The sequence below is a fragment of the Sphaeramia orbicularis genome, chromosome 2 (assembly GCF_902148855.1).
Source record: "Sphaeramia orbicularis chromosome 2, fSphaOr1.1, whole genome shotgun sequence".
In the NCBI taxonomy this organism is placed as follows: Eukaryota; Metazoa; Chordata; class Actinopteri; order Kurtiformes; family Apogonidae; genus Sphaeramia; species Sphaeramia orbicularis.
Genome location: NC_043958.1, coordinates 6159797 through 6186042, shown reverse-complemented (window position 1 = coordinate 6186042; position 26246 = coordinate 6159797).

Sequence of the window (26246 nt, the reverse complement as noted above, 5' to 3'; positions counted from 1 at the left end):
AATCGAGAGTCATTTTATGGATTCGATGAACTACATGGCCATTGCTTCTATTTTTATTCAAAACAGCATGTAAAAATTGATTAAATATCAGAATTTTATGAATTTTGCCACATTATCATTTGTTATTTTAGCAGCATAATATTAATACACTTAATATTATTATTCGGGTTCATGTCAAAGCGATCTTAACCAGTGGCCTTTCCGTGTCTTTTTGTTGATTTTTTTTTTTTTTTTTTTTCCCCCTGTTTCAAGACATAAGAGGAGGAAAACGGATTAAAAAAAATGTCCACGCACTCTCCTCATCATGCATCAGGACAGTCAGGCATAAAATAGTCCGTTTGGATGGATGATCATGAACTGGCAGCAATGAGGAAGTTTACTCCGGCTAAATGATGCCCAGACTGCACTTTTTATCGCCACCTACCTTACATTACAGCTGTAATTTATGGTAATAATATCCCTGGAAATGGTTGCGGGAAAAGAAGCTGACAAGAAATGGACTCACAGCATGTATACATTGCTTGTGTAATTGTTGGAAACAGAAAATTGTGAGCACTGTTGGAGGGAAAATATCTTTTTTTTTTTTTTCGCTGAAGTTTTTATTGAAATTTTATTAACACATAGTCACCAAAAACAACAAAAAAACAAACCAACCTAGCTTGTGTACACTACACGACACTACATTGACATTATTGAGTCCTTCCACCATTCCGGGTTCTGTAATCAGTCCATTTATTCCATTTTTTGTTCATTTGTGCTTCTTGTAGTCACAGTTTGAGTTATTTTTTCCATCGTATATATTCCTGCAATAATTATGATCCATTGGTCCTTTGTTGGTGGTTCTGTCTTTCCCCAGTTCCTTGTAATAGCTTTTTTGCAGCCACTAAAAGTATCTTAACCAAGGATGAATCCCAATTCACCCCTTGGCCCCTCCCCCTTACCCTACCCCTCCGTTTTACGCATACTTGTGAGGGGGTACTGTTGTCCCGATTCTCTGTATGGCCCTCGAAACCGAGATATTTCAGGACCACACTACAAACGGAGGGGTAGGAGAAATTCCCCATAATTAAGTTTGACTCATTGGCAAGATGGAGGTAAATGCAGCCAGAAAGTGCAGCAGTGTGATGAAAGAAACACACAAATGTACACAATTTTTTCGCAAAACACTTAATCATTTGATCGACCGTTTAATGCTGTTTCAATGTGTTGTAGATCGCATTTCTGTGGTTTATAGTTGATAGCCGCAAAAAGATGACCAAAGCCGATCAACAGACGGTTTTTAATGCTGCGTTTCCACTATGTTGAACCAACTCAACTCAGTATTCCTGGAGACCGTTTCCATTACAAGATACTACTGACTTTACAGTACCTGGACGTCATAGTGATGCGTTACTTCTGTCATCTGTTCAGTGAGTCGCTGATAAACTCCGCTCGTTGCGTGTTGTCTCGTCTGAATTTTTACGTCGGCCACCAAAGACTGAATCTCCTGGACCGACCATGGTGTAGTTCTGGGCTGTTATCATGTGAATTAATGTACCGCTATATTTACTGTCCACTTCCACATCTGTTTTTTGTAAAATGGCGGGTCACAGAGACAACTGTCTGACCAATCGGTGGTCTGCAGTGTTTATACGTCACGTTTTAGTATCTGGTCCCCAGTCCTGGAACCTCGGCGGAGGCGATACCAAAAAAGTAGTACCGGGTACCAGATTCCAGGTCCTTTTTTGTAATGGAAACGCAAAAAGGCCGAGTCGAGTCGAGCCGATACCATGCAGTGGAAACGGGGCATTAGAAACAAAGTTGTCGCATCTGTTTATAGTGGCATCAATGACTGCTGATGACGTAACAGGTCGCAAAGGGTGTCCCATTTCACAGGAGAATGTTTCAGCCCCTAACCTTTATAATAAAAATAAATATCATAAATTTTATAAATACCCTTCAAGGGGTATTTATTTTTGGCTAAAACGCACACTATCAAAAAATCTCTAGTATGTGCTGCTCAATGACGTCTTTGGCCGAATGTGAACAGAGATGGATCTCACTTCAAAATAAAACATACCAGCTGTGGATTAACCACGGTCAAATTAGATTAAAATCATCCTTAAATGTCCTGCAAATTATTTTCATTCATTCATTCATTCATTTATTTATTCATTCCAATCTAAATGATTGGAAAGGAGCAGGGTGAAGAAAACTTATACCTGCCCCTTTCTTGAAACATCTGCTTACATCAGATAGGTTGCCGTTACAGCTATTACAGTAAACAGTTCACATGATAGTCAATGCAAATACAACAAATCCAAAATCCATAAGTTATTTCATTACATGCTTTTATACAGCTTCTCTATTCTTTCCTTAAACAACCTCTTAAACTGAAAAATATTTGTACAGCTCTTCTCTTCCATAGAATTCCATAGTATTTTCATCCATAAATCTTGAAAAAAGCAGGAAAAAATATTGATATGATGATTTTAACGCAGTTTTTTGTGCATGTACAGGTACATTTTTTGGCTCAAAGGTTCCCGGAGGTAGTGAATTAAATCCTCTAAGTTTAAGATTGAAAATTTCCATTTAACAGAGAATCAGTCAGTGTGAAACCCTTTTTATTCGGTGCTGGTGGTTGATGCGTAGCGACAAAGTTTGTGTTAACTGTAGGTGTTGACTAAAGCAGAACACAACTGTAAACTCCAGGAGAGATGTTAAAAGTGCAGCGGATGATTCACATACTCCTCTGTTGAAGCAATTTAGGTGTAAGTAGAAGGCGTTGTATATGATAAAAAAAAAACAACCCTCCAGGTTTACTTTGTGGTTTGCAGCCCACACATTTGCTCTTGTGAAGACTGTTTCAAACCGCAGATAAGGTGTTTCTATGAATACATGTTTTGCAACTTGTGTGTCGGTTAATTATAGACGGAGGTTTGAAAATGTCAATCAAAATGCTCCTGCAAGTTTTACCTGGTGATGCAGCCAATATTTTTTCATGCTGCACCTGTGTGGGCAACACTTGAAGTTCAATAAATGTTAAAAGAGTACTATGTGTACGTGTATTAATAATTTCATTTATATTGCTGTATAAAAATCTTAATTATCGGAGTGTTTCAATTGTATTTTTACAGTCAGTATGCTTAAAAAAAAAACTTCCTTAAAAATCGGCCTCAAAAGTCGGCTGTAGATATCGGCCATCAACTGACAAATGTTAAAAAATCCACATCGGCCTCAGAAAAACCCATATCAGTCGACCTCTAGTTACTATTGAGCACTGATAGGAAGTTGTATATGGACTTTCATTTGGGTCCATGACCTTTGAACTTGAGTGACCTTGAAGAGTCAAACTTAAGGTTCCCAATGTCTACATTTCAATAATCTTCTTCCCAGAAACTTCTGGTTGGATTTATTGAAATATTTTTAATGTAACTTCCTTGGGACAATGTCTACAAAGCTTGTTCATAGTTTGACAAATTTAGATTTTTTAAAAAATATTAAAAATGTGCCTTTACCTATAATGGTCCATATTTTGATGGCTTATAATAAAAGTCGATTGATACGGGTTTTTTCTAAGCCCAATGCCAATTTTAAAAAATGAATAAATAAAAAATTTGATCAGCTGATGGTCGATATCTACAGCTGATTTTTGAGGCTGATATTTAAGGCCTTTTTTTTTTTTTAGGCACATTGACCATAAAATACAACCGACTCAGATACACTCAGGTAATTAAGATATTTACGCAGCAATATAAATTCAATTAATAATACACATATTACTCTTTTAACATTTATTGAACTTTAAGTGCTGCCCACACAGGTGCCTGATCAAATATCTTATAACCTTTTTACTACTGATCAAATATTTGCTTTCTAAAGTAAATTAAGGCTGATGGCCGATACTGAAATAAATCAATATATCGGCCCAATATAGCCTATTGGCCGGCCGATATATCATCTTAGAACATGGAAAAGGTTACATATATGAATATAGTTACCATTGAGCACTGATAGGAAGTCATATATGGACTTTGATTTGGGTCCATGACCTTTAACCTTGAATAATCTTGAAGGGTCAAACTCAAGGTCACCAATGTCTACATTTCAACAATCATCTTCTCTAAAACTACTGGTCGGATTCATCTCAAATTTTATACGTAGCTTCCTAGGGACAATGTCTACAACGTTTGTTCACAGTTGTGAGAAATTTAGATTTTTGAATTTTTGACAAATTCTTTGAAACATTGAAAATTTGCCTCCTGAGACCCAGCACTACTTTTTGTCCTCCATAGGGGACAAGAGTTTCATAGCTTTATTGAAAAACAAAACAAAAACAAAAACAAAAAACGCTGTCCACTGCAAAGGACATTCCATAAAAATTTAAAAAATGCTTCTGAAAAAATTGTCACATAGTGCTGTTTCCAATAAAGGCAACTATTTAATATAAAAAAAGCCAGAACCTTTACTTTCCTGGGTCTCAGGAGGTCATAATAGTCCTTATTTTGATGGTTTATAACATTTAAATAGTTACAGATATCAATATAGTTATGGTAATCACTGATACAGGTCATATATGGACTTTGATTGAATTGGTTGAGTTCTCCTGCAGTGAAAGCTCCACCCACTTCTCCCCACCCACAAGATTGATCTCCTGCATCCAGACCACAGGACTATAACAGAGACAGAATCTGACAACCTCACAAATTCAACTTGTTATTGGTTGATAGAACGTGCTGGTGTGATACAGCGACATTAGTCCTATTTTGGCTTAAGAAAGTAGCTTTTATTAGATAGAGCTGGAGATTGTATCCCCCCCCCCATTGTGGCCGTATAACTCCTAACAGCAGACAGAGAGCTAGTTAAGATCATTAATATCCTGGCCATCAAGGTTTTGCGATGGCTCATTAGCCTCTAGCATGTAGATAAAGCTCCAAATTGACAAGTGCAAAGTATGGGCAGCTCCTTCATTTTTGGGAAGAACAGGAGGAGGAGACGGATGCCACTACTTCCTCTTGGCTCTGGCGTTTACTTTCAGAAGTCCAGGGTTCAGTTTTGGTCATTGCTTGGCCACCGCCGCCAGCATTTACAGGCAACAGACCAAATGTGCTTGAACTGTAACAGCTCCATTAACATAGTGATTTATGAGCTTGTCAGAAACTTTGCTCCAACACAATCGCCACTCCCCTTTCAGTTAAAATTCTTCTTTAACCCACAACATCATTAAAAAAAAAAAACACACCCTTTCCCCCAAATGTTGGATCAGACTAATTTATTCTAATTATGCACACCAAATCCTTTTCTGTGCTGTTTTCTCCAACACACACCCCCTTCATTCCTTTCCTGCTCTCCACAAACCTTTTGGTGCAGATTAATGTAACAAAAAGTCTATTAATTAATGTTTTGTGGCTTTTAATTTCTGGCAAGAATGCCGTCTTGATGCAGCTGCCTGTCGAGGCCCGTCACTGTTGAACCCCTGCCAAGGAAGTGCAGATGTAATTCTGTTATCTCTTGCTTAGTCGTTTACGCAAATTAATTTGAACAATTAGCCCTCTACCGGCCTTTCATGAATCATGCAAGAGAAGCTGCCAGAAAATTAATACCCAAAGATTTCCATTATAATATGAGATAGCTCCCAATTTGGGAATAAAATGTTACACCTGCTCCGATTGGAAAATGGAGCAGATCGATGTGGTTGGTGATACCTTTTGATGCAGATATCTAGGGGGGAATCTTAACATGATGGACTGTGGAGCTTCAGGTTCTTTGACGTATAACCTGAGATTCTGCATGTTTTACTCATCTGTTGCAAGGTTATAATAGTTTTGGATTTTTAATTATAGTTTAGTTTTATTTAGTTTTGACTTTTTTTCCCCCTCTAATTCAGTTTTAATTAGTTTTTAGAGCAGGTTTGATAGTTTTTATTAGTTGTCATTTTTTCGGAATGCTTAGTTGTAGTTTAGTTTAGTTTCAGTATTAGTTTCAGTTTTTTTCATATATTTTGTCTTGTCATCCTATTCAAAGAAATCAGTGGGTTACCCTGGACACTTTATTTGGGGGTCGGGTTAGGAGAGACACAAACATATGTACAGTACGATGGTTAAATTCCCTAAAGCAGCTTGGAGGGGGTAATGTAGGTGGGGGTGCGATCCATACACAACGTCACTTATGTGAAAACGAAACTGAAACTTTCCATACTTTCCACACTTCTTTTTTTTTTCTTTTTTTTTATATCAATTTGTAACAGTCAATGCACAATCAAGAATGACATATCTGACTGTCAACACCCATCCCTTCCCACCCACCCAACCCACAGGCCAAAATAAATAAATAAAAAATAAGGAAAAATGTAAAAGAAAATCAAAAACAGAAACCATAAATAATGATAAAGGAACTCAAATCATAAAAAAAGATAGTATAGTACACAGAAATAAGAGAAGAAAGGAAAAGACTACACATAATTTCTCATTCCCTCCTTATACTTTCCAAACTTCTACACCTCTGTTATACCGCTGATCTTAGACGAAATTTTCACGTTCTATCCTATATCAACATCGACAAAGACGAAAACTAAGGTAATTTTATACATAATTTTTATACGTTTTATTTAGTTTTGTAAGCACACAATACAGTTTCAGTTAGTTGTCGTTTTTTTCTTTTAATTATAGTTTTTATTTATTTCACTTCATGTTTTTCTCAGTTTTAGTTTTCCTCATTTCGTTCGTTTTCGTTGACGATAGTAACCTTGATCTGTTGTAGCCAGTGCTCTACTCTATATTGTCGTCTGCAGGGGACGTAACATCAGATAAAAAGATGCAAAACAGCTGCACAAACTGGTGGGAAAAAAAAACAAAAAAAACCACTAGAAACTGTGGTGTAGACATGCACACTGACAAAGGTGGAGGACATCTTGAAAAACCCATATCATTTTCTTCATCCCATTCTGACAAATCTGAACAGTAGCTGCAATGGACAACAAGTGGTTCCAGGCACAACAAACCCCGCCCCTCGCACGTATTGTAGCTTTTTTTGGCATCGATCCAGCTGATGTCATCACGTCTATGCATGTGCTGATGTCAGTTTATCAATTGCCTCTATATATGTGCCAAGTGTGAAGTAAATTGAAACAAAATTGATGTTCTTATAGACATTTGAAAATTTGCCGATTATAAGTAAACAGGAGAAAAAAAAAAGATTTAAAAACATTCATGAAAAAATTTCACTTTTACCTACTTTTCCCAAAATGTAATGAGATCTGTTCTGGGTCACTGGCAATCTACAAAGCAAATTTGGTATGAACCAACAGTTTTGCTGCTAGAGTGTTAACAAACAAAGATAAAACAAAGATAAAAACCGAACCAAAACTGCAAAACTAACCTCATTAACCCTTTCATTCATGAATTATGAGAACCTTAGTCAATACTTGTTTCTCGAGTGATTTTATTCCTCTTTCGGCATGAAAAAAACCAATGCAGTTGAAATTTTTTTACAAACCTTTTTTTCATGGACTTACAAAAATGTCCACCCAGCTGGACACCATGCGTTTAGTTTTTGAAGCACAGAAACATATTTAAAACGCATCATCAGAAAGTGATAAACTGTGTGAAAACTATGAAATAAAAACATTTTTAATGCAGGTAATCTGATGTTTTTGCAGCTTTTAACATATTCTAACACTAGTTCTGACTCACTTCATGGAGATAATGTACAAAAAAAAAACCTTTTTGTTTAAGAAAACTGTTAATTACACTCTAATAACAATTTGCAATTGATTTACACTAAAGCGTGTTCCTGCAGATCAGGTTTATCAAGAGCAGCAAAGTGACGTTAATGGTCTGAATGTCGGTGTATGGGATGATGCGTGAGCGGCCACAGTGTTAGCTGATATGGAACTAAAACAACAAAACCCATGAATATACAAGAGAACAGCTGGAGAATAACTGTCCACTGTAGTGACCACTATGTATGAAAGGGTTAAGATGCCAGAATGATAGCAAAAGAAGATCCTCCATGTCTAAAACCAGTTCGCCAACGAGTCCAGTCTTAATGTGTGAAATGCAAAAATTACACTGAAGATATTAACAATCAAGTATGTTATTATTTCAGTTCAAATATGATCTGAAGTAGGTCAGACCAGTAAAGTACTATCATAATAACCTATAAATAATGACAGCTCCAAGTTTTTCTTTTTGTTTTAGTGTAAAATTCTATGAAATAATTTCTCAGCTTAATCACATTGTTTAAAGGATAGTTTGTAGATGCAAGCATTTTCATTATGTGATTTTACATTTTTCACTCAACATTTTTTTTTTTTTTAATCAATGACTGAGAAAATATTTTAGTCTTTAAATTTTAGTTTTTATCTCAAATCAGCATGAACAGGACATCTTAGAGCTGAAACCATGATGCGTCCCAATATTTTTGTCCATATAGTTTGTAAACATCAATATTTCCTTAAAGTTTAATGGGAGATATTTCTTCCATGTGGTAGGAAATTATTATTTACAGTCAGAGCATGAAAAATATTTTTAGTTCTTACAGGCGCTTTTAGGAGCCCACAAGAAATCTATTACAAGAAGGTGGTTCAACCCAACTCCACCAACAATAGAAGATTGGTACGAGATTATTTTGCAAATATTCAAAATGGAAAAATTGATTTACTCTATCAGGATCCAGAGGGTAAATTTCATCATATTTGGGACAAACGGACCAAGTTTGTATCCTGTAGCTGCCCAGAATTTGTATCACTCCTCTAAAAATGTCCTCTTTTTTTATAATCTCCCTGTATGTATTTTTTGTTTTTTGTTTTTCTGCATAAACATGTGTAATGTTCAAAGAACCCAGAGGTATTGTAATGCTATGATTGTTTGTTTGAGAAATACCGACGCTGTAAGCACCCAGTTCATGTTAGTTTTTACACTTTTGTATATATCAAATAAGAAATATGAAAACATCTGTATGAATGGTTATGTTGGAGATATTTTGTCACCTTTTTCAATAAAATCCAATCCAGCTTTATTTGTCAAGCACTTTAAAACAACCGCAGTGGACCAAAGTACTGTACAGAAGAAGAATAATTTAAACTGAGAGAGAAGAATAAAATACAGACTAGATTAAAAGACATACAACTGTGCAAAAAGAAAACAAAATGAAAAAATATATACACTACAAACAAAAAGTTAAGGATATTTCTTTGTTGTTTTTTTTTTTTGTCATTTTTGCCTTTTGTAAATAAAATTATGTCTGGTCATTAAAAAAAAGTTTCAATTCACACACAAAAAAGTAAAAAGTGCTGTGCAAGAATCCCAACTGGAAAAAATTGCACAAAAATGAAAAATATCCTTAATTTTTTGTTTATAGTGTATATATATTTTTAGAAATTTAGAGGTAGAACATTTAAAATAAGTCATGGATATATATATATATATATATATATATATAAATCAATGTTGAGAGAAATTAAGTAAAATCCATCTCTGAGGCATTTTTGGAAACAAAGATAATTTAACAAAACGAACCAATGCAATTAATTATTGTTATTAATCATATAAGGAGAAGGGGTGGGAGTTTATGAGTTGTACTTCTTCTCACTCCTTTTTGAATATATATTATGTCTTATGTCTTATGTTTAAGTGTTTTGTTTATTTATTTTCTTCTGTTTTGACAGTCATATTCCAAATAAATACATCACTCAATCAATGATATTTATCCCAATATAAAACTATATTCTGACGCTTGTCATTATTATTGTTTGTTCTTAGAAAACAAACACTTGAATTCAACGTGTCCACATACTTTTGTCCATATAGACTAAATTCCATTAAACTCCAACAGTCAGTTTTGCAGTGATGATGCTTTCCCTCACATGTCCACCAGGGGGCGTCTTTCCCCTGCCTTTAGACTGCAGTGGTCTGCTCTCAGGTCCTTTCCTGGCTGCAGTCGGAACAGGACCGTGGACACACAATTAATGGCTGCCTTTCAAGCTGTCGGCCCGAAATGAGCTGATTGCGAACGGAAATGGAAGTTAGAAATGTAACCGAATAAGCAGGTTCTTGGAGGAGGGAGCGTGGGGTGGACGGGGGTGGGCGACATGACACCCCAGCACCCTCCTCAACGTTATCTTTAAACACTGCTCTACACATTTTTCTAAAAAAGAGGCCATTAAGCAACAATAAATGGAATCCATAGAATCTGCTCAATAATGACATGTAATTTAGTGACAGTTATGTGTTCTTACGCAAATGTATGGGGAGGCGTCTACCCTGTAAGTGCCCGCTAACTCAATTGTGCTCTTGTATTTCTTCAGCTCGGTGTTTAATGTCCATTAAGAGTTGAGAGACGGTGACTGTATGAGAAACATAATGGTGTCCTGTAGCAAAGCCTGAGCATGTGTGTACGTGTTTTTACAGACTTTGGTAATGACAATTTACAGAAGAAGAAGAAAAAGAAAAAACAAAAAAACTTGACTCCTTAATTGTACTATCAGTTACACTGCATCCGCTTTACTTTTTCAGGGTTATTCAGTTAATAATTGTGTTTTTTTTCACAAAACCAAGAAAATTGTTGAGGTTGGATTGATAACATGAGTAAACACTCAAATAAATGACCTAAATGTCACAGTTCGAAGGAGGAGGGGTTGGTACAATAATCATTTTAACAAGTATTAATGGACCAAATGTGGGTCTACAGGCCGACTAATGCATAGTCTATATTATATTTTTCTTTTGTTCACAGGCTGTTTATCTCTTGAAGGTAAAAGAACCAGAACAAGTCAGATCTCAGAGGAATATTTTCACAGCATTTTAGTTTTTAGTGTCTGTTTCAGGTTCATTAAAGCAGTGGTTCTCAAACTTTTTACAGGGGAGTACCCCTTGAAATGTACTTTTTTTTTTTTTAGCCAAGTCTCGCTTCAGCATTTTTGATTTAAAAAAAAAAACAAAACAAAAACAGGCAAAACATGTTCCTGTGTCAAAGGTGTCAAAACTTTGCAGACAAATGACATATTTAACTGTAATATATATATAAAAAACACACATTTTAATAGTAAATTTTGTGAAAAATATAAACTGAAAGGTGCCCTCTTTCACTGACAAGAAAAATAAATAAATTGGTCATTAATTAATAAATGAACCTATCATCAATAAAAAATAATTACTTAGCTGCTCAAATAAACTCAGTTTGAATAATACAAAATATAAATGTTCTTTAAATGTTACCTAAGCTTAAACAAGATGATTGACAATACAACTATCATATGAATGTATTTATTGTTTTATATTTCAGCATTAATTCTCATTATTATTTTGTATTCGGTGCATAATGACTTACTTAATGTATTTATAAAAACCCAAAACTTTCAAATACCCTACTTTGGGAACCCCTGCATTAAAGTGTTATTATTTTTAATAATGATTGGTTTACAGATACCTCAAATACAGGTGCTTGCTGTAGATGTTTGTTTGGAATAAATGTTGATTTTGAGAAGGTGAGAATGGATCAGTTTCAGATGCTGATATTCCTCAAGACAAACAGGATATTCTTATTTTCTTAGTAACTCTGAACTTAAAGAATGAGTCCAAGATGGCGCCCACTGTTACAAATGTCTCTAAAACTTCCTCCCAAGGGCTAATATCTGTACTGAGTGCCATTATCTATTTATACTTAATGTAATTTATTACAGAATCATTTGTCACCGCCTTACCTGAAAGTCTCCAATGCTGCTATCACCTTTTTTCTACACCTCTATTCTTATATTATACGACTGCAGTTTATGTTCATACCTGCTGTAAGCTAAAATATATACACAAGACATTTGCATACATACTGTACATATTGAACTATGTGGCTTAAAGTGTATCTTCTTAGTCCCCCCCCCCCCCTTTTTTTTTGTTTTTTTGACATCACATATTCAAACTGATATTTAGAGTTAATCCTGAAAATTATTTACTATTTGGTAGTTTTAACCACAGCTGTTTAACTGCTTTAAGAGATTTTTACAGAAAAAAAGGAGCAAAAATATTGCGATAAGATGATTTTAGAGAAGTTTTGTGCATGTACATTTTTGGTTTAGTTTATTGTTTATTTGACAGGGACAATAAGATAAGATATACTTTTAGTAGTCCCACAAGGGGAAATTCCAGATTTACAGCCGAAAAGCACACAGGAGCAAAAAGTGCAAAATCAAAAAATAAAGATATATCAAAAAACCTATATATACTATTTACACACAGGTTGCACAATTTTACAATTTCACCAGAGTTAGCTAACTACTAATTTGCATATGTAGTTCCTGGGTTTGAGGGCACAAAAGACCTGTAAGAGTAACATACATTAGATGAAATAAATATGTTGAAAAATAAACATTTTTGCAGGAAACCATGCAATTAACAGCAATACAGCAATGAGGATCACCAAATCAAAGGGAAAATGTCCAAAACTGGCCTGAGTGCAGAGCCTAAAAAATAAATCACCTTTGCAAAACACTTTTTTTATACGATAAGAAAAGGCCAAATATATAATATTTCAATTCAATAGAAAATCTGTCAGTATGAAACAGTCTTTTTCCCAGTCACTGCTAAAACACTAGTATCTTTAATAGAAAACATACTTATTTCTATTATTTATATATAGATTTAACTTTACTCAACTATGAAAGAGTGCGTGTGTATATTTTGTCCTAAAAAATTCCAATAGAACACAAAAGTAGCTCCGCAAGGAACCGTACTGGGGCCCCTAGGGATCAGACAGTGCACCATAGAGAAGGTGATTTTATTTAGACTGAACCAGGTTTATATCAGGTGAATATTTGATCTCAGGCTTCATCGTGTTTATAACGTACATCATTAACATCCACACCACGGCAGAGGCTCTCCTCATTGGCTGTAATCACCTTAATGCAAAAAGCTGATGAAGTTGCCAAGTTGCGCCGCACTCAATCTCAGACCTTTTCTCTTTTTTTTTTTTTTTTTTTTTTTCCGTGTGTATTTCTTTTTTTTTTTTTTTTTTTTATAATAGCGCTGTCATAACTGCTCTGCTCCGTCTGGGCCTAAGTGAATCTGAGGCGCCATCTTTTAAACGAGACTAACAAATGAACACGTTTTCCCCCCATCAAACGGGCCCTGACAGTGATGCATGGGCTTCCAGATGAGCTCTGAAAAACTGATGGATCTGCAACGGTACAAGCGCTTAGATAAACTAATGCATGTAATTACGTTTTCCATTCCCACTCCATTGTGAGGCATCTTATTACAATATCATTAGCTGAAATGGTCTGCAAAAAAAAAAAAAAATTATAGATTGTAAATTTTCTTGCTTTTATTTCTTTTTTTCCCTCCTTTCCTGTCTTTGTTTACCATGTGGGGTAATTACAGGAAGTAGATTTCTTTGACTGGAATAAATGTGGTTTGTTTGCTTCTGTGGGAGACATTATCCAGTATCTATGTGTAAGTGTTGGTAATTGTCGAAAGTCTTATTCGCTGCTGTCATGATAAGGTTGGAGATGCCCTGTGAGCTACGTACATGACACACACAGCTGTGGAAAGTGTCATTAAGACGCAGCATCAGCTCAGTCTTGGCCCTTCTTAACGTATCGCTTTACTCGCTGTTGTCGTTTTTCCTCCGTATAGTAATGAAACTAAGATGGAAAACTGGTATTTATCCAAGACCAGGGTCACTTTTAGCTCTACAGGCGTGGATCAATTCGGTAGATTTTCCGATTTTGTGAAAGATTGATGAGAAAGGTGCAAGCTGACTTACATTTTAATAATATTCTTTAATAATTACAATATCGCATTGATATAAATGACAGTTTTACATTGTGGATGGAGGTAAATCTTACTCTTCTCTCATGTCATCACCTTCCTACAGTGATTCACTAAATCATAAAATACTCAATTTCAGTTTAAGGTTTTTTGTGTTTTGTGAAAAATGAGTTGGAAAAATGATTCTACCATCAAAAGTCATCAAAAACAATGGTTACACAATCAAGTACTAACTCCTGTGTGTATCATGTGACTAAAACAGACTGAAAAGAAAACACGGAATGTCGAAAATACTGTTTTTGTCCGTACAATGCCATAGATATTGATGTAAGAACTGAAGTGTTATCAAGGAAATTATCAAGAAAACCATGGAAAATGGATAGATATCAGCCCTGAAATTAAACTACTCTGAGCTATTTTTGTTGTTGTCATTATATTTGTCCAAACAAATGTACCTTTAGTTGTACCAGGCATTAAAACAAACAAGAAATTGTAGAAAACAAGGGGTGGTCTAATAATTTTTTCTGTGACTGTACAGTACATCTGTAAAGATTTTAGGGACAAACTGTACTTCAGAATCAATTTTTTTTTTTATCACTTTTTCCCCTTGATAAAAATACATTTAAAATCCAAATTAGCAGCTAAAATCCAACAATAAACAGTCCTAAATCAGTTGAAGTCTTTTCCATTGTATGTGAGGATGTGATACACAGTACAAAAACATTTTAATTCTGTTAAATCCCAGCCTATTAAAATGAGCAAGACTTTGAAGAAAACAAGGGGTGGTCTAATAATTTTTTCTGCGACTGTACACTGAAATGAACCCTGTGCATTTACCCCATCACTACTACCCATCATGGCTGCCATATTAGGTACCCAGGGAGCAAATGGTGTGTGTGTGTGTGTGTGTGTGGGGGGGGGGGGTTAAGTGCCTTGCTCATTGGTGCATCAGCCAATAATTTCTGTCAGTTTGGGGAATCAAACCATCAACCCTTTACAAGCTGCTTCTCCAACCATCTAAACCCCAGTATACATGTAATTATGTCATATAATTACCAACATCTGTAGTATGTATGTCTATTTATATTTTATATGTGTGTGTGTATTGGTTTTTTTTCTCACAGTGGTGCTACTTTTTCATTTTCATCTTCACTTTTAGCCTGAATTGGAGGTTGTACTGCTTTTCCTGGAGTGCCCGTGCAATAACACTTAAGCTGTGTCTCATCTTTGATAGTGGCGATTTTGGTTATTATAAAAAAAACAAACAAACATAGAAAATGGATAGAGATCAGCTCTGAAATTAAACTACTATGAGCTATTTTTTGTTGGTATCATTATATTTGTCCAAACAAATATAGCTTTAGTTGTACCAGGCATTAAAATAAACAAGAAACTGAAGAAAACAAGGGGTGGTTTAATAATTTTTTCCATGACTGTATATACTGTCCGTAGTGAGTCATGTGTTTATGTATGCATTTAGCATCTCTTGCTGTCTCACTGTCTCGCTGTAATAAATACATGCTCGCTCTCTCTCTCTCTTTTTCTCGCTCTCTCTCTCTCCGAGCGAGCCGTGCAACAGCTGTGCGATGTGTGTTGTGAGATGTGCAGGGACTCTTTCTGCATCTGTGTGCATATGACTCTACTTGTTAGTCTCTGGGTCTGTGTGTTTAAACATGCATAGTGCCCCACTTCTGAGTGTGTAATGTTCCAGCCATGCCGAGTGTGTGTGTGTGTGTGTGTGTGTGTGTGTTCTTATGGATGCACTGCTTTCTCGCTTGCTGTGTCAGGCAGTGTGTGTGTGTGTGTGTGATGTTGTTGAGGAGCGAGGGCTCATGTTGGGAGCAGCAGTGGAGCTCATTAGGGCTGTGCCAGGGGAGCTGGGTCGCCGCCGCCCCCAGCTCCCAGCGCTCCTCTCCGGGCCGCTGCACCGCCTCGCCCGGCCCTCAGCTGCAGCCCTTCATCTGTGCCCATCACACCCACAGCTTCTGCTCAACACGGACACAATATGCCGTCAAACTGTACGCTCCACAGTGTCGACACTCGCACCAGTGTCAGGTGTGTGTTTGTGTCGCTACAAGTAAAGATTTTCACCATTGATTTAATTATTTTACTTGTGTGACGGATCATTGAATAAAACTATATTCAGTTTTTAATGCTAACAGGTGAGGATACATAAAAACATGCATATTTGAACATTTAGAAACTGTTGGCACCCAACTGTTAAGATTCAAGATCCTTTATTGTCATTCAATATGTCTGATGAATGAAACTAAATTCACGTTTTTGGACAATTCAAGTTGAGCACATTAACATGTTGTATTTGTTCAGCGAAGTCCACCCAATCAACATTTTTACCAGACTTTTTTTTGTGTGACTTCAATACTTTGAGCACCAGGGTCTTCAATTATAATCCACAGGATCAATAGGGAAAGGAACATTAAAAACACACACATTTTAAATAAATAAAAAAAAAAAAAACAGGTCAAAGTGCAGATAATGATAAATAAATCATCATAGAAGAGAAATGACTGAAATTGTTGCTACAACTAAAGATTTTCAGCAGTGATTTAATTATTTTACTTGTGTGACGGATAATTATATAAAACTATATTCAGTTTTTAATGCTAACAGGTGAGGGATGAATAAAAACATGCATATTTGAACATTTAGAAACTGTTTGCACCCAACTGTTAAGATTCAAGATCCTTTATTGTCATTCAATATGTATGATGAATGAAACCAAAGTCACGTTTTTGGACAATTCAAGTTGAGCATATAAACATGTTGTATTTGTTTAGCTATAAACTATAAGGTATAAACAGTTTTAACAGACTTTTTTTTTTGTGTGACTTCAATACTTTTAGCACCAGGGTCTTCAATTATAATCCACAGGATCAATAATGAAAGGAGCATTAAAAACACACACATTTAAAATTAAAAAAGAAAAAAAAAACAGGTCAAAGTGCAGACAGTAATAAATAAATCAGCATAGAAGAGGAGAAATGACTGAAATTGTTGCTACAACTAAAGATTTTCAGCACTGATTTAATTATTTTACTTGTGTGATATATAATTATATAAAACTATGTTCAGTTTTTAATGCTAACAGGTGAGGGATACATAAAAACATGCATATTTTAACATTTAGAAACTGTTGGCACCCAACTGTTAAGATTCAAGATCCTTTATTGTCATTCAATATGTATGATGAATGAAACTGAAGTCTATTTAATCATATAAACTAGTATTTATTTAGCTAAGTCCACCCTATGAACATTTTTACCAGACTTTTTCTGTGACTTCAGTACTTTTAGCACCAGGGTCTTCAATTATTATCCACAGACTCGATAGTGAAAGGAACATTAAAAACACACACATAAAAAAAAAAAAAAAACAGGTCAAAGTGCAGACAGTAATAAATAATTCAACATCGAGGAGGAGAAATGACTGAAATATAAACAGATTATTACACATTATATTATAGCAGTTGCCCTATATATTGTGGTAAATAGACTGTACACCTGAATGTTGTATTGTCGTTATATTTACTCACAATGAGTTGCTCCAGAGTGGGTTATTGTTCAGTTTTGCTTCGATTTGTACAGTCTTGTCACTAGATTTTGTAGATTTTGGCAACTTTTTTGACTTAAGATTAAAAAATAAACATGTCAGGGGCATAGCATTCATCCACACAAACTCAATTTGTTTAAAATGTCTTCAGAAATCACTGCATTATTCACTTGTTACACATATTTACATTTGTCTGTCTCATTATGCCTTCACAAAAGTACATAGACTCACCAAAAATGCATGACTATGAAGTTAACGCTGTGATAAATGACAGAAAAAGACAAAAATCTGTATCGATATGAGATGTGCTTTATTTGGGGGGACATTATGCAGCAAAAGACAAGAGGCATCAAATACAACAGAAAAAGAAAGAGACTAGTAATAATAATAATGATATAATAGGAATAATGACAAGTGGTGCCAGGCACAACAAACCCCACCCCCTGCACATATTGTAGCTTATTTTGGCATCAATCCAGCTGATGTCATCATGTCTATGCATGTGCTGATGTCAGCATATCAGCTGTCTCTATATATGTGTCAAGTTTGAAGTAAATTGAAAAAAAAATTTATGTTTTTATAGACATTTGAAATTTTGTCCATTATAAGTAAATGGGGAAAAAAAATATATTAAAAAAATCATAAAAAATTTAAACTTTGACCTATTTTTCCCAAAATGTCATGGCATTTATTCGGGGTCACTTGCAATCTAGAAACCAAATTTGGCATGAATTCAAGGAATAGTTTTGCTGCTACAGACATGGGAAATTTCACCCATTATAAGTAAAGGGGAAAAAAAGATTTGAAAAATTCATTAAAAATTTGATATTTGACGTATTTTTCCCAAAATGTAATGATATATATTCTGGGTCACTGGCAATATATAAACCAAATTTGTGATGAATTCAACCAATAGTTTTGCTGCTAGAGTGTTAAAGGAACAAACTGAACCAAAAACCATACCCCTTTCCTCCCCTTTGGGGGGATGTAATAAAGTAACAAGTGTGCAAGTAAGTGTTATTGACCAGAGGTAAAAGACTGTTTAGAGCAGGACTAATGCATCTATACAATGCATGTTTTATTTGCAGAAAAGCCTTCCGGCATCACTCCCTCTGTGTGACTTCTAATCTAATACCATCTAACAGGTGATTTTAACCTTCCACTGGTGTCAATAACAGTACGATCATCCAGTCGACAAATGGAAATACAGTCGAGGAAAAAATTATTAGACCACCCCTTGTTTTCTTCAATTTCTTGTTCATTTTAATTTTAATGGTACAACTAAAGGCACATTTGTTTGGATAAATATAATCATAACAACCAAAATAGCTCATAGTAGTTTAATTTCAGAGCTGATATCTATCCATTTTTCATAGTTTTCTTGATAATAACCAAAATCACTTCAGCTCTTATATCAATATCTGTGGCATTGTACTGACAAAAACAGTGCTTTTAGGCATTCCGTGTTTTCTTTTCTGTCTGTTTTAGTCACATGATACACACAGGAGTTAGTACTTGACTGCATAACCATTGTTTTTGATGACTTATGATGGTCTAATAATTTTTTCTGCGACAATCTGTTAAATTTGCCTCAAGTCTGTTATTCAGCTTCAAATAACAGGCTTATTCTTTGGAAAAGTTTCCAGAATTTATTTATTTATTTATTTATTTTTTTCAGATTAGTTCTGTACTCTCAGCAATGCAGGAGCAGAAATGCAGAGTCATACTGTGTCATATGTAATAAAATCCTGATCTTTGTTTATTTTATTAGTATATCAGCGCATCTACAGCAGCGACAGGGATTCACGTCACTTGAAAATGAGAACATATTGTGTCTGTGTTCATTTGTTGAGGATAACCTGTGTGTTCTCCCATCAAAACAAACGCCCATTTTAACATGACTGAACTGGAAGCTCTGCCTCTCTGTGACAAATGAGACTTTCATTGGACAATTATCGTTTTCGGGATCACAAATGTACGAACCGAATCTGTCACTGTCACATTGTGCATTTAAGGGCATATTAATCAAGTGATTAATTGCCAGATATTACACGCTGAACGCGGCCTGTGTTCCCATTCAAGTGCTACTTTGCCTTTAAGCGTGATTGGTTAATGATTACGTTTGGGGTTTTGTTTTCAGAGGGCTAAATAGATTTGTTTAATGACAGGCATGTCCGCGGGCAGCTCTCTTCACATTTTAACAAATATTTTAATTTCCTTTTCTGGAATTAACTCTGAACAGCATTTGTTGCAGACATTTTTTTTTTTTTTTGTTTAGGGATGACGAACGTAGCAGAAAGCAAAGATTCCTATATTATAACGCGATATCTGACACCAGTTAAATTATTTTATTTATCTTGTGTTAATGAAGGTCCTGAATATAACAGAAAATGTTGTGTTCTTTTCAGATCTTAGGTACTAGGTAGACTCTAGTTTAACAGCAAACACTGATAATTCTTCCCTTGTATATGTTTGAGTAAAAATACCTCACACAGTAACATTAATCACCCTTTTTATACAATATTTAATTTAATAGAGGTCCAAAACATTACAAAACAGCTTTATTTCAATAATTTGTACTTTTGCTCATTGTAAAATCAGCTAAGTTGCACCCTAATACACAAATAAAATAATTATTAATAATAAATAATGACATTCACATCAGAAATAAAACAGAGAAATTAAATTCACCCAAGAAACTCTACTATAAGAAAGTGATGTTGTATGATAATTTAGTTATGGACACTTAACGTAGTATTTTGGCTAGTTTACTGCTAATATGACTTGACTCATTGTGTATATTCCAACTTACTGCTGTGACTATTTTTGTAAATTGTGACTCAATTATGTATTTTACTCTAATTTATTGTATTTTTAGCAGGATATCAATTTGATTTCCCTGAAGGTTACATTTAATATTCCAAAACATTTCAAAACAACAGCTTTATTTCAATAATTTATAGCTTTGCTCATTGTAGAACCAGCTAAGTTGTACCCTGATACACAAATATAATAATTATCAATAATAAATAACATAATTCATGTCAGAAATAAGACAGATTCATTAAATTCACCAAAGAAACTGTAAGAAAGTGATGTTAGTTATGGACACTTAAGGTAGTATTTAAACTAGTTTGCTGCTGTTATGACTTGACTTACTGTGTATATTCCAACGCAACAAAATAATGACTCAATTCTGTGTATTCCTCTAATTTATTGTATTTTGAGCAATAGATCAATTTGCGTTCCCTGAAGGTTAAGGATGAGCAAAATCATCTCATTGGAAATAATTGTTTAAAGTCATAATGAATCGTCTCTGACGCGCAGTAAAATGTCCATATTCTGAAAATCCCAATTTAATAGCAAGAAATGAATAATTTAATGGATTATAGATTGGTTAACTGTGTTACAAAAAAAGGGGTTTATTTTCCTCAAATCTGCTCTTGTTTGTGGTTGTGGTTTGTTTTTGGTGTCAGTACCATAAATGGACACTAGAGGGAGCTAAGTTAATGTGTGATGTGAGTAAGTGGAGGTGATCTGCCTTCCATCGCCTGCTTTTTTCACACATACTTTAACACACACTGGCACACTCTTTGGTTTTATGTGCTCCAGTTAAAAAAACACAAAACAAGAAAAATTCTAATTGGGCTCTTTTTGCGTTCCTACGACTCTACAAAAGCCACGTACGTGCGTCTCCCCTCCACCTTCCAGTCCTAGATGTACAATTTAGTTTTGACAAATGTGATGTTTCAGTTAAATAGTTAATGGTGGAACAGGACTGTGCAAGCCAGACTTCAAAGGGCATACATTAATACGTAGTGTTCATATTATTTCTTTTTCTGTTTAGTCTCCCGGGGAGAGGAAGACTCTGCGAGATCCGTTAATAAACCCTGATGTTTCTTTTCCTAAAGGTAAAAGCACCTCGGCAGGAAAACGAGTAGTCGTGCTAAAAAACGAGAGAGATGTGAAAACGAAGGGGCAGAGCTGGATGATCCGCCAACATTAAGAGGACGCGCTTTGAAGAAAATTCCATCAAAGGGAAAAGAAGGAAAAAAAAAAAAAACAATAAGTGGAGCGGTGTGTTTGTGGGAAGCTGATGTTAAATACCTTGTGTTCTTCTCAAACGCTTAAAATCTCAATTGGCTCCGTTAACTGGCATCTGGAGAACAATAAGATGAATCTGTTAGAGATTTATAAAAGGCTTTTAGCGCTTCTGTCTCCTTCCATATGCTGTTACATGATTGCTTTGCATCTTCGCATTAGTCTGTGCACCTTGTTTCCTCCTGTTGTGGCTGGATGATGAACGTTCAGGGGGGGAAATATGTGCAAATTGCAAGGTGTGCTCCGTTTATGTCGTGACTTAAAAATATGGAAATTAAGAGCATCATGATTCCTGCAATTCCTCACAGCTGTCACTATAAATGTAGGCAACTAGTCAGATTATGAACTGCAAAAAAGAAAAAAAAAAAAAACTTTCCTTTTGCAGTTAGAATGCATAATAAAGTTTGGTAAACATTTAATTCAATATTCAACAAATAAAATACTTTTCCCCCTTGAACTAAAGTGACTTTGTGCAGAACAGTCCCAGTGCCTCGTAAACTAAATCCTCAAGAGTTGCAGTCAGCAATAAAATAAACAGTTCTCCTTGAACCAAACACAACACATAGCATTATTAGATTAGAACAGCGGTGTCAAACTCATTTTAGCTCAGGTTCCACATTTAGCTCAGTATAATCTCAAACAGGCCAGACCAGTAAAATAATAACAGTGAGTTACAGTAAAATTACATGATGAAAATGTTTACATGTACAAAGCATCCTTTAAAAATGTGAATAACCCGGAATTTCTTGAGGAAAAATGAGTGCAATTTTTATTTATTTATTTATTTATTTTCATTTTTTGTTTATTCGGAGAAGCAGATCATACAAAACTTCACTTTCGGGTACAATTCAATGCCTATACCTCAAATGTGAACCAAGAGTGAGCTGCTAATCCAAGTTTTTTAGTAGAATATAGAATAAATATAACAAGTGGGCGGGAGTAGAGGGCTTTCTCCGCCTCTTCATCAACAAGATAAGACACATTAAGGCAGTGTTTTTCAACCTTGGGGTCACCTGAAATTTCTAGTGATTGCTAAAAAATAAAAATAAAAACTTACTGATAAAAAAAAATATATGGTGAGTTGACAGAGAAAATCCCAATCCATAAAAGACAAACTGTGAAGCTGAAACTGAAGCACTGTGGTTCTGTTTATCTGTCAAATGTTCATTGTGGTCAGTTTCAGATGCTGCAGCTCTTTCATAATTCATAGTTTGAGTTCTTGTTTGTTCAGTATTAATTGTCAGCCTTGTAAATCACAGCTGGACTGACTGTACGTATCCTGACCAAGGAAAATCAAATTCTCACTTTGTGCAGTAATCTACACCAGGATTTACTGCCTCTGTCCATAATAATATGCATTATATAGACTAAATATCCTCTAAAATTAACATTTATTTGAAACATAGTATGGTAAACTATTACATGATTAAAAACAAATTAGTTTTAGCAACAAAAAAAAAGTCTCCATTTTGAATGTCTGGGGTCGGCAGAAATTTGAGATGTTAAAATGGGGTCACAAGACAAAAAAGTTTGGAAACCACTGATGTCGACAGTCTGTGTCTTGTACTGACTAATAAAATAATAAAATGGTCATTTGGTTGGTTAGGGTTATGTGACCGTCTACTTTTAATATAACCACAGTTTCTCAGTATTATTTTACTGTTCTTATGCATTTTCTTATTCAATATCTAACTTAAGGTAATATCTTTAACTGTGGCCCAAACATACACTTTATTTATGTTTACATGTTTTGTTTGGGTTCATATAGGATAAGCACAAAGCAGCAACAGTTTTTACTTAAGATACTTTTAAAATATATTATATAAAATTCTCCCTTTGTGCAGTAATCTACACCTGGCTTTTCTGCCTCCGTCCATAATAATATACATTATATAGACTAAATGTTTAATAAAATTAACGTTTATTTGGAATGTAGTATAGCAAACTATTATATGATCAAAAACAAATTAATTTTAGCCAAAAAAGTCTCCATTTTGAATGTCTGGGGTCACCAGAAACAGAAATTTATGTCCTGTAAATGTTTTCACATCCCCAATATATTCAGTTCACATCAGTTACAGGTTTTACATAGTTTGTCCATTTTGACCAAATCATGAAAAAAATTTCCTTTTGACCCTTAAAACAAAATATCATCTTCTCCAGAATCTAAATGTCCTTTACAATATCGATCCATTCTTCAGTTGGGGGTGCTTCAGGCTTTAACCATTTTCTGGTGATAAAATAAGTGCGATTTTAACAGTATTTTTCTTCCAATTTTAAGCCTTTACACCAGTGTTTTTCAACCTCGGGGTCGGGACCTCACGTGAGGTCACCTGGAATTCAAATGGGGTCACCTGAAATTTCTACTAATTGATTAAAATATTAAAAAAAAAAAAAAAAAAAAAAGCATTTTCTAGTCATAGAATAAGTTCAATTTGTTTTTTTCATTGTTTTTATTGCTTGTTTTTGTTTTTCATTCAACAAAACGGTGTCTTCAAAAGAGTAGACACAAAAAACATACACGACAGCTCTTACATGAGAAATAAAAAACAAAAAACCCACAAAAACAGCTAAATACAAAAGGTGGTAGGTCAGACTTACAATGTATAGGAGTCACATTTAAGTGCACAGCAGTCCTTTGAATAGGGTAGAAGAGAGGTCCAGTCCGATATCGTCCAAAAATGGGCGCCATACTCTGTAGAACTGATCTACACTGTTTTGTATGATGGTGGTAAAATATTCTAGGGGGATCAGTTCAAAAATTATTTCAAGCCAACTGCAGATGGAAGGAATCTTGCCACTGACCCACTGCAAAATATTTTTCCTTGCTGCAAATGTTAGAATATTGTACCGTCTTTTGCCAGCTTCTGTTTTCACATACACAACAAACAACAAATTAAGGATATTTCTTTTTTTTTTGGTCTTTTTTTTGTCATTTTTGCTAAACTATGTCTGGTCATTAAAAAAATCTGTTTCAGTTCACACATAAACAAGTAAAAAGCGTTGTGCAAGAATCCCAACTGGAAAAAAAAAAGCCCAAAAATTAAAAATATCCTTAACTTTTTGTTTGTGGTGTATTTATTTGGAAGGCCCAGGATCAGGGACATGGGGTTCATTTCTATATCAGTATGGGTCAAAACACAGTAATGTCCCGTTAGAGAGCGAACTTTAATTGATTGCCGTTCTAACATTTATGTCAATATAAAGTAGCTCCTTGTTTTGGATAATCTTTTGTGGTCAAACTAAAGCAAAAATGAATTTAAAAGTAAAAATGTTGGTCATTTCGCAACACTAATCTGTCAGATTGTCTCTAAAATGTCCCATCAGAGAGATTTTGAATATCGTGTTTTGACTCGTATGAAAAATGGTCTCCATTTTACATAAAATAAGTGCAATTTTAACAGTGTTTTACCTCCAATTTTATGCCTTTACGCTAAAACAAAAAGAAAAAAAATGGAGTTTTCATTATTTTTAGGTTATTATGATTGTATTTTACTGGTCTGACCCACTTGAGACCCAAGTATAGTTGTAGTATAGTTCAGTGGAATTTTTATCTTTCACAAATGGGCCGGATTTGACCCTGTGGGGGGGCTGGTTTTGGCCCCCAGGCCCTATGTTTGACACCCCTGTGTAGGACGGCATTGCAATGACATCACTAATGACCCGTCGACTAATCATTACGAATATGTTCTCATGATTTTAGTGCATTTTTAGAGTCCTTATGGTGAAAATATGTTTATGCAGCGTCATATTATTCATGTATGTATGATATAAGATAAAAGACAAATAAAACATAAGGTCAAGGACATTAAAATCCCCGTTCACAGAGCCTTGGTCTTGTTGAACAGATGTGTAGCAGAGGCTGTAGATGTGTTCATTTCTGACATTTTCCCCAACCTACTGTGACACAAATAGACTCACTGTCACATGATGTACAGTCAACGGTGCATCAGGGAAACGGGGCAAAAAAAAAAAAAAAAATAAAGAAAAGGGGAAAAATAAGTAAGAAGACATGATGGATGTGTGTGTGAGCAGTTTCTAAGTGTTAGAATATACGATTTTACTGTTATTGAAAGCGTTTTTTTGCTCTATAAACCTCTAAGAATTATTTTTATGGTGACTTCCAGAGGACTTTTTCTTAACACTTAACCTTTCCTAATGTTATTTATATCACATTATCCTCTGTACTTCGCATTTTTTCAAGACAAGCAGGTATTTTTCATGTGACTTGAAGGATATTGTAGCAAAGAAAGACAAAAAACTGAGTTGAAAGAGACAAATTGTGATCATTTATAGGTTGTTTTGCCTATTTTATGGTATATACATGAAGTATGTTTTAGTGTTTCATCCTCTCAGCATTTTGCATGTTATTGATGCTGTAAGTTTCAAATCAGAATTGGAATCAGAAATACTTTATTAATCCCAGGGGGTAAATTTGTGCATTACAGTTGCTTTAACACAGTTAAAGTACAGAAAGAAAGCAACTCGAGAGCAAGGAAAACGAAAAATAAATAAGTAAACAAACAATGCTCTACTAGAGATGTATAATGGAGTTACAATATATGTAGTTTATATTATTGTTGTATGTTTTAACCCTTTAAGGCCTATATTGTCATTTATCACTATTTACTATAATATTATCCTCTACATTTTGCACTGAAATCCTGGTGTTTTCCATAATTTATTAAAAACTGAACAAAAGGAGGTGACTAACTGTATTTTACCTCTAATATATCAAAGTATTGTTAAGATTATCAGTAGTTACAACAATATTTGTCATTTTCATAAGGTGCAGTCGTAGGTTAAGACTCAATTCAACAATAAGAAAGCTCAGAT